The following is a 12,494-nucleotide window of genomic DNA, read 5'->3' on the forward strand; positions in this document are numbered from 1 at the left end:
AAGATGCATTCGGCTCCTGCCATTTTCCAGGACTGGGGTTAGGGGGTGTTGGGTGCCTCCCATGGAAGCTGGTGTCGATGTAAGAAACGTCCAAACCTGTAGACAAGTTTAATGAGTTTACTTGAGCCAAACTGCCAACAGTTGCCAGGAAGCAAAATGTCAAGGGATTAAGAAAATGCTCTGGAGAATGGCAGTTTTGCAGCTTATTTTATACGTTAGAATCAAAGGAGGAGCCATGGGGAAGGTTACGAGAAATCCATTGGTGGTAGATTAAGGGGGTGGGAGAAAGCAAAGCAGGGAAATCTCTGAGATTGGATAAAAAGTAAAATGGAGCGACACATAATTTTTTTTTTACAGTGGAGGGCACAGAGTAGTTAACAAGTAACATTGTACAGCATATAGAAATGGTGTGCGGGATAGCAGATAACAGATAACAGTGAGGGGTTCTGTGGTCTCCTGCTCTGGTGTGGCCGTCTGTGCCCAGAGGATTCCTGAAAAGGGTTATTCTGACATTCCTAGGGTGTGTTACCTTAGATGAAAAAGACAATAGACAGGCTCGCTTAAGGTAAAGATTGACCTTTGTCAAGGAAGCTACAGGCCAAGGAGGTGACTACCGGCCATGACCCATTTTTAGTTAGGAATTTTTATGTTTAGACCATCCTATGTGGTTAATTTCTGTCTCTGAGTTTGTAGGACCTACCATGCAGGCCTCCTCTGAGTTGACAGATTTAGTATCTGGCCTCGTTTGCATCCACACTTCCCTTTTTTGGTTATAAATCAATCCAAAGGATGCATCAAAGGCCAACCTTTTGGTTGGATATTGTCCCACAGTTCTAGGAAGACTCATTCCTAGAGAGTTTTAGTGTCACCATTTGTCTTGCTGAAATGGTGGACCATTAGGGAGGGAACAAGACCATGACCTTGGATGGCAGTTGAGGCCGAATTTTTTTTGAAAGGCACGGCGGGTAATTGGGTGGCAGTCAGGTCTTATGGGCTTTCACTGAGTAAAAAAACACACTGAATCATTTCTAACCTATACGCCATCACAATCCAAGTTTTGCCGTCTGTCTTCTGTATTTTGCATCTAATATAACATTTACGTATAGTTTAAGGGCACAACATATACTTGTTCACAATCTGACCATAAAATGGGTTCCCATTGTCTAGTGGTGGTGTGATTACAATTATGATTATGTGGCCTATCTACTTTCCATTGGAAGCACTCAGTGTCATCCATTATTCATCTGATTTCTGCTAGTTGTGCAACTGGGAACTGTAACTTTAAGGTCCAATAGGGGCCAAGGCTGTAAGAACAGAATTATGTAAATAACAGTTACCATCTAAATATTTCTAGAGGCCAGGAGGACAGTAAGAGTTTCACAGGTAAATTTCCTGTGCCTCAGCAGCCATTAAAGACGACCATTTTTTTTTATATAGCCACTTTAGCTTCTATCTGAATTAATATAGTTTTTGTTGCGATAGGGAGTGAGTATAATTGGATTCTAGTATTTAGATATAAAATTCCCTTTTTCAATATTTTTTTCTACTAACCTGCTACAACTTCTCCTGTCCTTCTCACTTTGTCTCCTTTTCCTCATTCAGAAATAATCAACTTACTAGGACAAACTGCTTCCTTTTAACTTCTTTCAAAAATACACCCACATCCTTTTTTTTTTTTTTGCTTTTCTGCAATAACATTCCTTTTAAATTTCAAGAGACAAACCATAAAAATAGTATTATTGATAATATAAAAATTATCTTCTATACCTTCAGCAATTATGAACAGCTGGGCTGTGTGAGTATAGAGTTTGAGGAAAGCCTAAAGCACAAGTATAACTACCATTATGACTGTTATTAGCAGACAGGTAAAGACGATCAAACAAATAGTTATTTTAAGTTCAGTATCAATTACGTAGGTAGACAGGCCTTCTTGATATCTTGGGATAGCTGTCTACCCCTGATGTCGGCAGCTTGTCACCCTCGCGGAGTCTCTGATGCCCACTGTAGGTGGACGTGAGTGTCAGACAGGGGCAGGTGTCCAGTCGTGGTTAGGCACTCTTTTTTTCTAAATGAGAAATGTGAATCCTTGAGTTAACACCTTCAAGTTTCGTTGCCATAGCTTAATTAGTGATACCTGGTAAGTCCTTTCCAACGAGGTTGGAGAGAGTCTCTAATTGATGTCTTCTCCAGTGCATAAAAATCTCCTGGTTCTGAGTCGTGCTTTGAAATTCCGTCTCTTATAAGCACATGGAAGTGAATCAGTTACTGATTCACCATTTTCTTTAAGCGGGCTGGTAAGTCGTTGATGATAACGTAGAATGTCTCCTTTTAGTGAGGTTGGATCATATGTCCTTTCATCCAGACACGTAGTGTGACCAATGGCTAATGAGGAGAAAGCCTGTGTTTATACCACCAGGAGTATATCTCAGATGGAGAAGCACTGTAAGGAGAGCTTTTGGCCAAGAGAGATTAAAACCTTCCCCGTTGAATGTACCCAGTTGAGTTTTAATTGTACCACTTGTACATTCTACCAATCCAGAGGACTAGAGTGATAAGTCCAGTGAAAATGCTGTCAAGTAGGCCAGATATTACAAATGGATTGCCTTATTTTGCATCATTTGCCCAGTGAAATGAGTCCCTCAGTTGCTATGTAACTCACAGGGAATTCCCCAATTGAGGATTATTTTTTTTCCCAGTAATAACTCACCTATCATTAAGGCTGTTGTTCTCCTGCAAGGAAATGTCTCAACCCAGTGAGACAACATACGAATCATGATTAACATATATTCGTATCCTTGAGATGGTGGCGTTTGGGTCAGATCCACTTACCATACCTCAAATGGTCCTAAAGGAAGTGGGCAGTGTCCTTGGGATCCATGGAGTGATGTTCCAGGGTTATATTTTAGACAGAACATCTGCTATACACTTTATGAGCTACAGTAGGAGGTTTCAAGTAATACGCTTCACTCCATGAAATCATCTTTCCAAGACCCCAATGCGTTAGCTCATGTACATGCTGACGTATAGGTAATTGAGCCCCTAAAGTAAGATTGGTTTCTGGTTAGGTCTAAGCTGCATGTGTTTGGGTCAAAGCTTCCGCCTTTTTTGCTGCCATATTTTCTTTTCTTCTTCTGCAGCCGTCCACTGGAACTGTACAAGAGAAGTCTTTATTGATTTAATAGGGAGAAGAAACATTCTCAGGTCTGGATTATTGGGCTGCTTTTTGCTGCTTGTCTAGCTGTAGTATCAGCTAAATTATTTTCTTTGGTTTCCACAGTGCCAGCTTTAGAATGTCCTGGAATGTTCATAATTGCCAATTGTCACAGTTGCTCTGTGACCTCTAAGAACAGTGTAACCTGTATTTCACACTTTGGGGGCCGCCCTGAGGAGGTTAAGAAGCCTCACTTGCTTCTCTGACATTTCTAAGGTATAGCAACTGTCAGTGTAAATACTGGCTATTTGATCTTTGCTGACTGACAAGCTCCTGTTAGAACAGTTAATTTAGTTGGTTGGGCAGATCTTACTCAGTTACATACGAACCTTCAATTTATGTTGAGGAAGTTATTGCATATCCAGCTTGGTAAAGCGCCTGTTCGTCTTTCAAATGAGAGCCGGTAAGGGTTTCACCAGTAAGGGTTTCCTGCAAATCGTTTCTAGATTCAAGAAGGTGGTCAGTGAGGAAAACACAATTGTCGGTGTCTTCATCCTGTAAAGAGGGTAATAAAGTTGCTGGTTTAAGACTGTTCGTATCAAGTTAATGTAAGACTAGGCGCAGAAAGCAAGAGCAGTTCATAAGAAGCCAGGGGACTCACAGAAGTCTTGAGTCTCATGAGAGTTCAATGGAGGTTGAACAGAATTAGTAACATAGATAAAGGAGCACCTATAAGTATTTTTCTGTTTGTTTGCCTAACATGACTGTAGCAGAGATTTCTAGTGACATTGTGTAGTGGGTTGAAATGGGCTGCCTATGGGATGAGCTCCAAAGGGCTGTCACCTGCCTAGTCGCTTCAGCCCTCCTCCGTGCCTCGGTTTCTCTCCCCAGCTGTCTAGAACAACCGTGAGGACTCAGAGCACTAGGCAACCAGCCTTTATGTGCGTGTCCCTGGACAAGTCAGTGATTTAATTACAGGTTGTGTTGGAATTCCCTATGGGGCTCTGCTCATTTTGAGGAGTCCGCTCAAACACCTCCACATAGATTCTTAATCCCCTGAGAATACCTGAATTTCAAGCTGGAGTGAGTAAATGCCCCTTGTCTTAGATGCTGAACAAGTTCAGACTCTCATTTATCCAGCAAAGGGTTTTGTTTAGACTCGCAGTAAGCAATTCCAGTGGAAAAGCCGAGATTAAAACCCAGCCAGCCTTTTTTTTTTTCTCCTCCTTTCCCTGAGTTATCTCAACGCTTGTCCTTAGCCTGGGTTATCTCAACCCTTAACGTTTAATGCCACCTCGAGGATTTTTTTTTAAAAAAAACAAACAGCTCAAATAAAGTCAGGGCCTCTTACCTTAAAACAGGGAGGTCCAGAATTCCAGGAAAAACTCACCCAACTTCGCCCAATACAAAGCAGGCCCACTGGTGGGGCACAGTGGGCCCCCGCTGGCACCTAGCAGTGAATCCGGGTCCGCAGGGTGGTCCTGGGTGGGCTTCTTTGGAATGCTGCCAACTGTACCAAGTAAATGTCGACATAAGAAACATCTGAACCTGTAGAGAAGTTCAATGCATTTATTTGAGCCAAACTGACGACAATTTCCGGGAAGGACAATCTCAATGGATTAAGAAAATGCTCCGGAGAACAGCAATTTTGCAGCTTATTTCATACATTAGAATGAAAGAAGGAGTGGTGAGGAGGGTTATGAGAAATCCATGGGAGGTAGAGGAAGGGGGTGGGAGAAAGCAAAGCAGGGAAATCTCTGGGATTCGATAACAAGTAAAATGGAGAGACACTTTTACATGGTTGTACAGCACAGAGATGCTACGCGGGGAACAAGACAGCAATGTGGGGTTCTGTTGTTTCCCATTCTCGTGCGGGTGGGTCTAGAAGAAGGGATTACTCTGACATTCCAGGGTATGTTATCTTAGATGCACAAAGACAGTAGACAGGCTCACTTAAGGTGAAGATGGACCTTTGTCAAGGAAGCTACGGGCCCAGGATGTGCCTACGGCCACGGCCCACGTTTACTTAGAATTTTTACATTCAGACCATCCTATGTGGTTACTTCCAGTCTCTGAGTTTGTAGGGCTGGCCATGCCGGCCTCCCCAGAGCTTGTCAGGTTTAGTACGTGGCTCCTTTTTCTTCCACACTGCATACCACGGCACAGGCTAGGATTCAAATTCCGGTCCACTTGACTTGACCATCCTGTCCCCAGCAGGAACCAGGTGATGATGAAGCCAGTTCGCTGAGTGGGGAAAAAAAACCCTGTAATTTCTTAAAATCAACAGGTATATAAACTTGTTACAAAGCAATTACACTGTATGCCTAAATAATATCACCACCATAGACCAGAAACTTGACCCTAACTATAAATGCCTTTTTGCCTCTGAAGAAGAGCCTGTGGGAACATGATTCCAAAACTTTGCAGCCTCAAGGTAAGTAATAGAAGGATTCAGGGTTTAAACACGAGAAAAGAAACTCCTGCCCAGATCAGATCCATCCCAGGTCCATGGGGGAATTGGTGTCCTTTCTGTCTGGTGGCCTTCTATTGTGGCGTGGTTGAAAGAGAAATGAACTTGGAGTCAGAAGAGCTGGATTCAAATGCAGACACAAATGCTGAGTAGCCACCTGCTGGTGGGGAAGTTCCTAACTTCCATACCATTACACTCTCTTTATAGCGTGTGTTGAGGACAAAATGAGAAGGATTCGAAAGCACCCAGTCCCTTGCCTGCTGCATTCTACGTGCTAAACATGCCAATTTCCTTCCTACTTTAATCTGTTTAGCTTCTTCCCACGTAAGATTGGTTGATATTAGCCTGCCTCTGTTATGAATATATATGCATTGGAATCAAAGAATTGGGCAAATTGCATTATAAAATATTCGAGTCAGTGGAAAAATAGAGGCATAAAATGCCTAACAGTCAGGACCACAGACAGGCTGGAATACAAGTAATAAGGTGGAAGTGTAGCTATGTATACCACGTGTGGTATAGAGTTGTTACTTTGAAACTGCAGCTTTCTTCCTGAGCTTTTATACATGTATTATGATACATAATTGTACAGTATTTCTGTGAACACTATTATGTGTCTTTTGGTGAACATATGTGTGCATTTCTGTTGGGTGTATATCCAGGAGTGAAATTGTTGGCTCATCATATTCTTTGATATGAATTGACATCATTAGAGCAAATAATAAATATAACAACAGTTTCCTGGAAAACAATGAAGATTCACACACGGAGCAAAATGTCAGTTCTTTGGATTGAGTGGACATTTATGGGAGACAGACGTTGTATCCTCCCATATATTAGCTTATTTAGTATTCACAACAACGTCGGGAGCTGTCATTAGCCCCATTGTAGAGATGAGGAAAGTTGAGTCTTCTGCCTCACACAGCTTATAAATGGTAGTGTCAGGATTTAATCCCAGGTCTTTTGACTCCTGATCTGTGCTCAGGTTGGCCATCGCTGCTTTCCTTGAGAGATTTGCATTTTCTGCAAGTCTTTGCATACTCAATATTTTTTACTTTATATTATTTTTGGTCTGATTGAAAAGCCCTGCATCTGCCATGATGCCTAGAATACAGCGTCATGTGTCAAACCTCTTGGTTAGAAATGTTCATCGTTTTGAATATCACTTTTTACTGAGACTGGCTTCAGTGGAGCAGAATGGTTTGCCCTCATTAGTAGACACATGTATTCAGAATTTCTTGTTTGTGGGGGTGTCTGTTAGCAAATTTCTATTTTTTTGTTCTGTTTTATTTTGCCTTCTTTGTAGCCCCTTCTCACTCTTCCCAGCATAATTGCTCTGTTTGGTGAAGGTCTAAAACGCAGCTCACCAAACTTATTAGAGTTGAGTGTAAAGTATGAAAAACAAGGGCCAGGTGAGACCTGAGGGGTGTGACTGTGCTGAAAATGCATGAGTTTTGGTGCATGGATATTGTAGAAATGAATTCGGTTCCCTGGGGATCTGTGTGGTTTACTTCCTGGTTCCTGTGCTCTACCAGAGATAAGATGGGTGCGTGTGTGCGTGTGTGTGTCCACGTGCATACATGTGCAGGCTTAGAGAAAGAAACAGCAAGGTAAAAATTCCACCCACGGTCTCGAGAAAGGACTGTAATGAGTTTTAATCTGAATTCTCGCTTGTAAACATACACAGAATGCTGTCTACACTACAAAATAATAACAGTAGAATTTTTTACCCTCATAAAGAAGATTTGGGGTACTAGCTCTAGCCATCCAGGCTGTGTACAAAATCAGATAAATTAAGCTACAGAAAAAAAACAGTGTGAAAAAATCGTTCCTTCCTCCAAATGTTTTGTCCTCACTTATGTCATTGTGGCGTGAATTCTTAACCCTAATGAGAAAGAAGGGTAACCAACGAAAACCCATTCTTGACTAAGTAATATTGTACCAACCTGCTGTTGGGTTATAAGCAATACATGGACCAATAAACATCACATCTATCTTATGTAAACAAATAAGCAACAAAACTGTGATTCTATTTCAATTGTGGAAAGGCTACTGCCATTTGTCTTTCTGGCAGGAAAAATAATTCTGGAATTTTAAATGATTGCCCTTTAAAGACTGGGCAGAACATTGATTTTAAAGCAAAGAATTGTTTGAGCTTATCATCTTGCTTCCTGTTTGGAATCTGCCCTGTCTCTTCTTTCTTAACCAAATTGTACAAAGGTTGTGTAAATAAATTTGCTTCTTCAGAAATCCACTCTGTGGGAGCCTGTTGGCTCCTCGGTGGCTCTATTTCTAAAGCAATTCCTGAGATGACATTTAAGTGCTTATAATATGTATTGTCTGTACTTGGTAAATTGAGACCAGTCTTTTCAGTGATTCTATAACTTTGCAAAATAGGCCTTGGCGACTGTCTTCAGAATAATTCAATAGAATCTCCAAGCCTCGGAATATAGAATCTAAAGCACAGAGGACAAGTTGGGGAAGATGAGTCTGATATTTTTCAATAACCCCTTCTGATATTAGCTATTTGGGGCTCGGTCTTAGTTGGTTCAGCATGCTCACAGGCCCAGTGTATATAAGTTAGGATTAGATTTCAACTGCTTGTTGAATCGTAAGAGTTTATGTATTTTATATACTAGCCCCTTATCAAATACATGATTTGCAAACATTTTCTCCCATCCTGTTAGGTGTATTATCTAACTGACTCTTTATAACAGTCCTGTGAGGTCGATATTACTATGATTCCCATTTTACAGATGAGGAAGCTGAGGCAGCGAATAGCTTGTCCAAGGTAACACATCTACTAACTATGAAGATGGCACAGGAACCCGGGAAAAGACTAGCCAGGGTTCTTTTAGTTTTGTTGGTAGAAACCCATCTCAGACCAGCTTATGCTAATAAAGAAGTATGGGGAAGTGAAAGGGCTGGAGTGGAATCAGGCTTGGGATATGTTCTGCAGATCCAGTGATACAGATGATGGCATGATGTCCCTCCCTCCTCCATCGGTCGCCATCTTTCAGATAGCATCCTTCTGAGGCAAGCCCTCTCACATGTGGCAAAAATGGTCACTAGTAGCTGAAGGCTTACACAGCGCTATGAGCTGGGCCTTATAGAGAAAAGGCATACTGTTTTTTTACCCTAGATCCATATCAGTCCTCCATAAAGCTCCCTGATTGGCCTTGCTGGAGTTTAATGCCTAATGGAATACCCATCGAGGCTGCTTTCAGGAGTCTGGGATACTCTGATTGAACAGCCTGGGTCCAGCCGTCTGGTTGGGAATGTGCAGACATATGACTGACAGTCTCTAGAGACAGTCAGGGAGGGGGTAGCTCCTAATAGAGTTGAGGTCCTACAAGGTCTGTCTGAACTGCTAAGTTCAAGATGCTGAAATTCGTTGGGGGTAAATAAAAGTTAATTCCCCAAACCAAATAGTAGGAGAAAAGACAGTTTATTCACAAAAGAAAAATGAAAGATACTGAAAATAATCATCTCTACATCCAGTCAACACTGAATTCTCTGCTGTCCACTTAAACGTGGTAATTTTATAAATTAGTTTGTATAATACCTCTAAATCTCTAAGGCCAGAGCAAAAAGACTCATTTTTCAACAACAACAACAACAAAAGCAAGGAACAGAAGCTAGATGTGTTTATCAGAAGGTTTGCTAGCAATTGTAGAGGTTTCTTTTTTTGTTGTTGTTGTTTTCTTAATTAGAGCCCCTAATGTGATTCAGAATGTTCACATCTGAGAAAGATGTTAACCAAATAGCATATGCTAAGAAAACTCTGCAGTAGGTGGGCAATTTTGCTTTTTCAAATAGAGCAGTGCCCTACATTTGACATAATTACAGAAAAATTGTGGTATAATACAGCTCATTGTTATGTAGGTTCAAATACATTTGCAGGTAAAATCATATTTTTGAAAAGCAACAAGTGGACCCCGTGATAGATTTGTATAAATCTATCCTGAACTGATGACCTCCAGACTGTTCTTGGCCTGCAAGTAAGTCCTGAGGCAGAACTGGGGGCCTCATGATGTTTGGGGTTGGTTGTAACACTGATGTGCAAAACAAATTGATCAGATTATAGGATGTTATTACTGTGGGACCTCAGAGAGCTTCCGCCCCAGGCCTCTGGTATTAACCAGAAAACAAGGCCAAAGAAGGTGAGATGCTTTGGCTAAGGAAAAGGAGCTGCCCCCCCCTCCCCGCTCCATGCCCCCCCAGTACTTCATGGTCCAGCTCCATGCAGAAGTCACAAATAGCTGTCATTAGGAAATTATTCTTCTTCAGTAGTGTTTCGAATGATAAGCAGTTTTGAAAAATGCTCATAAAAATAGGTCTAACTGGACTTTGGGCAAATCAGAGAGAGCTCCATACATAAAATGACCATTTTTGGACTTTACGTTCGTAGGTCACATATTTGAAAGACACATTTATTTTCCGTTTGAATTCTTTGAGCCTTGCATCAGTTGCCCTGAAATCTTATATATCTGCCTACATGTGAGGCTAAGGGCTGTATCCTATGTATCTTTTTGGCTCCCGAAGAGTTGAGCATAGGTCTTTGTATTCTAAACAAACAGTGATATTAATAGCTAACAACTATTGATCATTTACTATATACCAGGCAGTGTGCTAGGCATCTTGCATGGATTTTTCTCATTTATACCTCACAACAACCTTATGAGAGAGAGAGAGAGAGAGAGAGAGAGAGAGAGAGAGAGAGAGAGAGAGAGAGAGATCTTCTCATTATCCTCCTTTTAAAGGTAAAGAAACTGATATTAAGTAATTGGCCTAAAGTGAACAATTCCTAGTAAGTGGCAGAGCTGGGATTTGAACCCAGGGTCATCTGAATCCAGCCCTCTCACTCTCGTAACCACTGGAAAGGTCATAGTGCTGCTCAGTGACTGGAGTGGAACTGAACTGATGGGTTCCAACCTAACACTCACTGGCGTATGCCCTCAGGCCCTCAGGAGACAATGATCTCACATCTGAAAATGGCCAAGGGGGAAAGAACTTGTCAATCAAGAGAGGAAAGTGGATTTGGCCAAATGAGAAATTTCACCTACACTGTATACATGTACTGTACGGCTGCCCAGGGTTGGGGGCAACTTGGGTTGTTTACAAAAATATGACCGACTCCCAGTGTTAAGGGTCACAAAACATCTCTCTCCTTATTTCTCCCAACTTCTTACTTTTTATAAAGGGGCTCTTAAGGAAGGACAAGGGGTGGGATGGAAGGACTTAGACGACCCACCCACTGACTTCGCCCTCAAGCTCCCCAGCTTCCTTGGCTGTGGAGAGCAGGAAAGAAGAGAAAAAGACGAGAGAATGAAAAAGGAGGTAGGCGTACCACTCCGGTCTCAGTGACCTCATGGTCTTCTTGCTCAAAACTAGGGCTGTTGGTTAAGTGAGCCTGTGTCAAATTTTATACAGTTACAGTTTTAAGTAGTAGACAAATGTCTGTACACACTCTGTGATACTGGGAGGCAGAGACCAGTATAATCCGTTCTGGAAAGGGTGTTCCAGATATTTTTCTGAAGACAAGGTCTTGAAGCCCTTCCTTGAAACGTAACTGAGAAAGGTGGAGGGGTGGGAAAACTCTTGGTGGCCCTGGTTCCCCACAAATCGGCCAGGGAGTGCCAGAAAGTCATTCTACCACTTGGCATCAGTTTCGTAAACAAAAAAAATGAAAGGATTGGAAACCTTTCATTGTCCTTGAAATTCTTCCTGGGCCTTGTAGCTTATGATGTTAGATAATGGGAGAGACTCGAGAACCAGGTTCCTCTTTCCGGTTCTCCTCTCCCCATTCCTCTCACACCCCTCCCGCTGTAAATGTTCATTCATTCACTCATTCATTCATTCATTCATTCATTCATTCATTCATTCATTCTTCCATCTATTCATTAATTATCTCTTAAGCACCTGGGGCTCTGGGACTGTAACAATGGATGGATAAACCCCTGGTCTCAAGGAGCGCACACTCTAACTGAAAAAATATAAATATCTGCAAAATGGTGCCTTAGAAAATGGTGCGATGGAAAAGGGTCAGAAGAGAGGCTTGTTCTCAGCCTGGAGATGGCACAGAAGTGGGCATGCTTAAGTGGGATAACTAAACTGAAAACAAATTCATCCAAAAAAAAAAAGAAAAGAAACTTGGATGTTTTAGAAGATTTTCTCGTTTTTAGGATTAATTTCTTTGTTTCAGAAATAAACTAAGATTTAAAATCCCTCCCTCCTGTAGACTGCAAGGTTTTAGGAATCCCTTATCACACCACACTTTTTCTTCACTGGAGGTTGTTTTACTTGTGTTAGAAATGATGTAACTCATAAAAGGGGTTGGTTCAATCCAAATCACATTTATTAGGGGCTCACAGGGGACCAGTACTCGGCAGTATCTTCCATGGAGAAGAAAAAGCCTGCAGGGTTGGGATTCAGACTGTCTGTGAATAGCTGTTCTCCACTTATTTTTTGTTGACCTTGAGCAGACTGAGCAGGTCTCTGAGTTCTCTTACACAGGAAAACATAGTGCCTTCCTAGGCAACTGGGGGGATTTCAGAAGGTGGTGCTTGTAACTGCCAAGCCTGGGCTCCCGGGACCTCCTGTCCCTCCCTCTGGGCACGTAGGTGATACAGAGAAGGATACAGCCTAGTTCCCCCAGCGCCCTCGGGGATAGACGGTCTGTGTATTTGGTAACGCAGGAAACTCAGTAGGAAGATTTGAGCTCTGAGCCGAGTGCTGCCACTAACAGCTATTTGTCGCTCGAGAGGTTCTTAGTCTGTCCATGTGTACACGATCTGAAGTCCCTCTGAGTGGTGCCAGCATCCTCCAGTAGTTTCTACAGAGTGAGACATCCACGTGAAGACTAATCCCAGC

At 42.0% G+C, this 12,494-nt stretch overlaps 1 protein-coding gene across 7 annotated transcripts in view; it reads left to right on the plus strand.

Annotated features, from left to right (window-relative positions):
* Positions 1 to 12,494, plus strand: part of ASAP1 (ArfGAP with SH3 domain, ankyrin repeat and PH domain 1) — a 293,346-nt gene that overhangs the window by 46,631 nt on the left and 234,221 nt on the right. The window lies entirely within an intron of this gene.

Source organism: Rhinolophus sinicus, chromosome 6 (assembly GCF_057876585.1).
Source record: "Rhinolophus sinicus isolate RSI-liver-muscle chromosome 6, RSI-T2T, whole genome shotgun sequence".
Classification (NCBI taxonomy): Eukaryota; Metazoa; Chordata; class Mammalia; order Chiroptera; family Rhinolophidae; genus Rhinolophus; species Rhinolophus sinicus.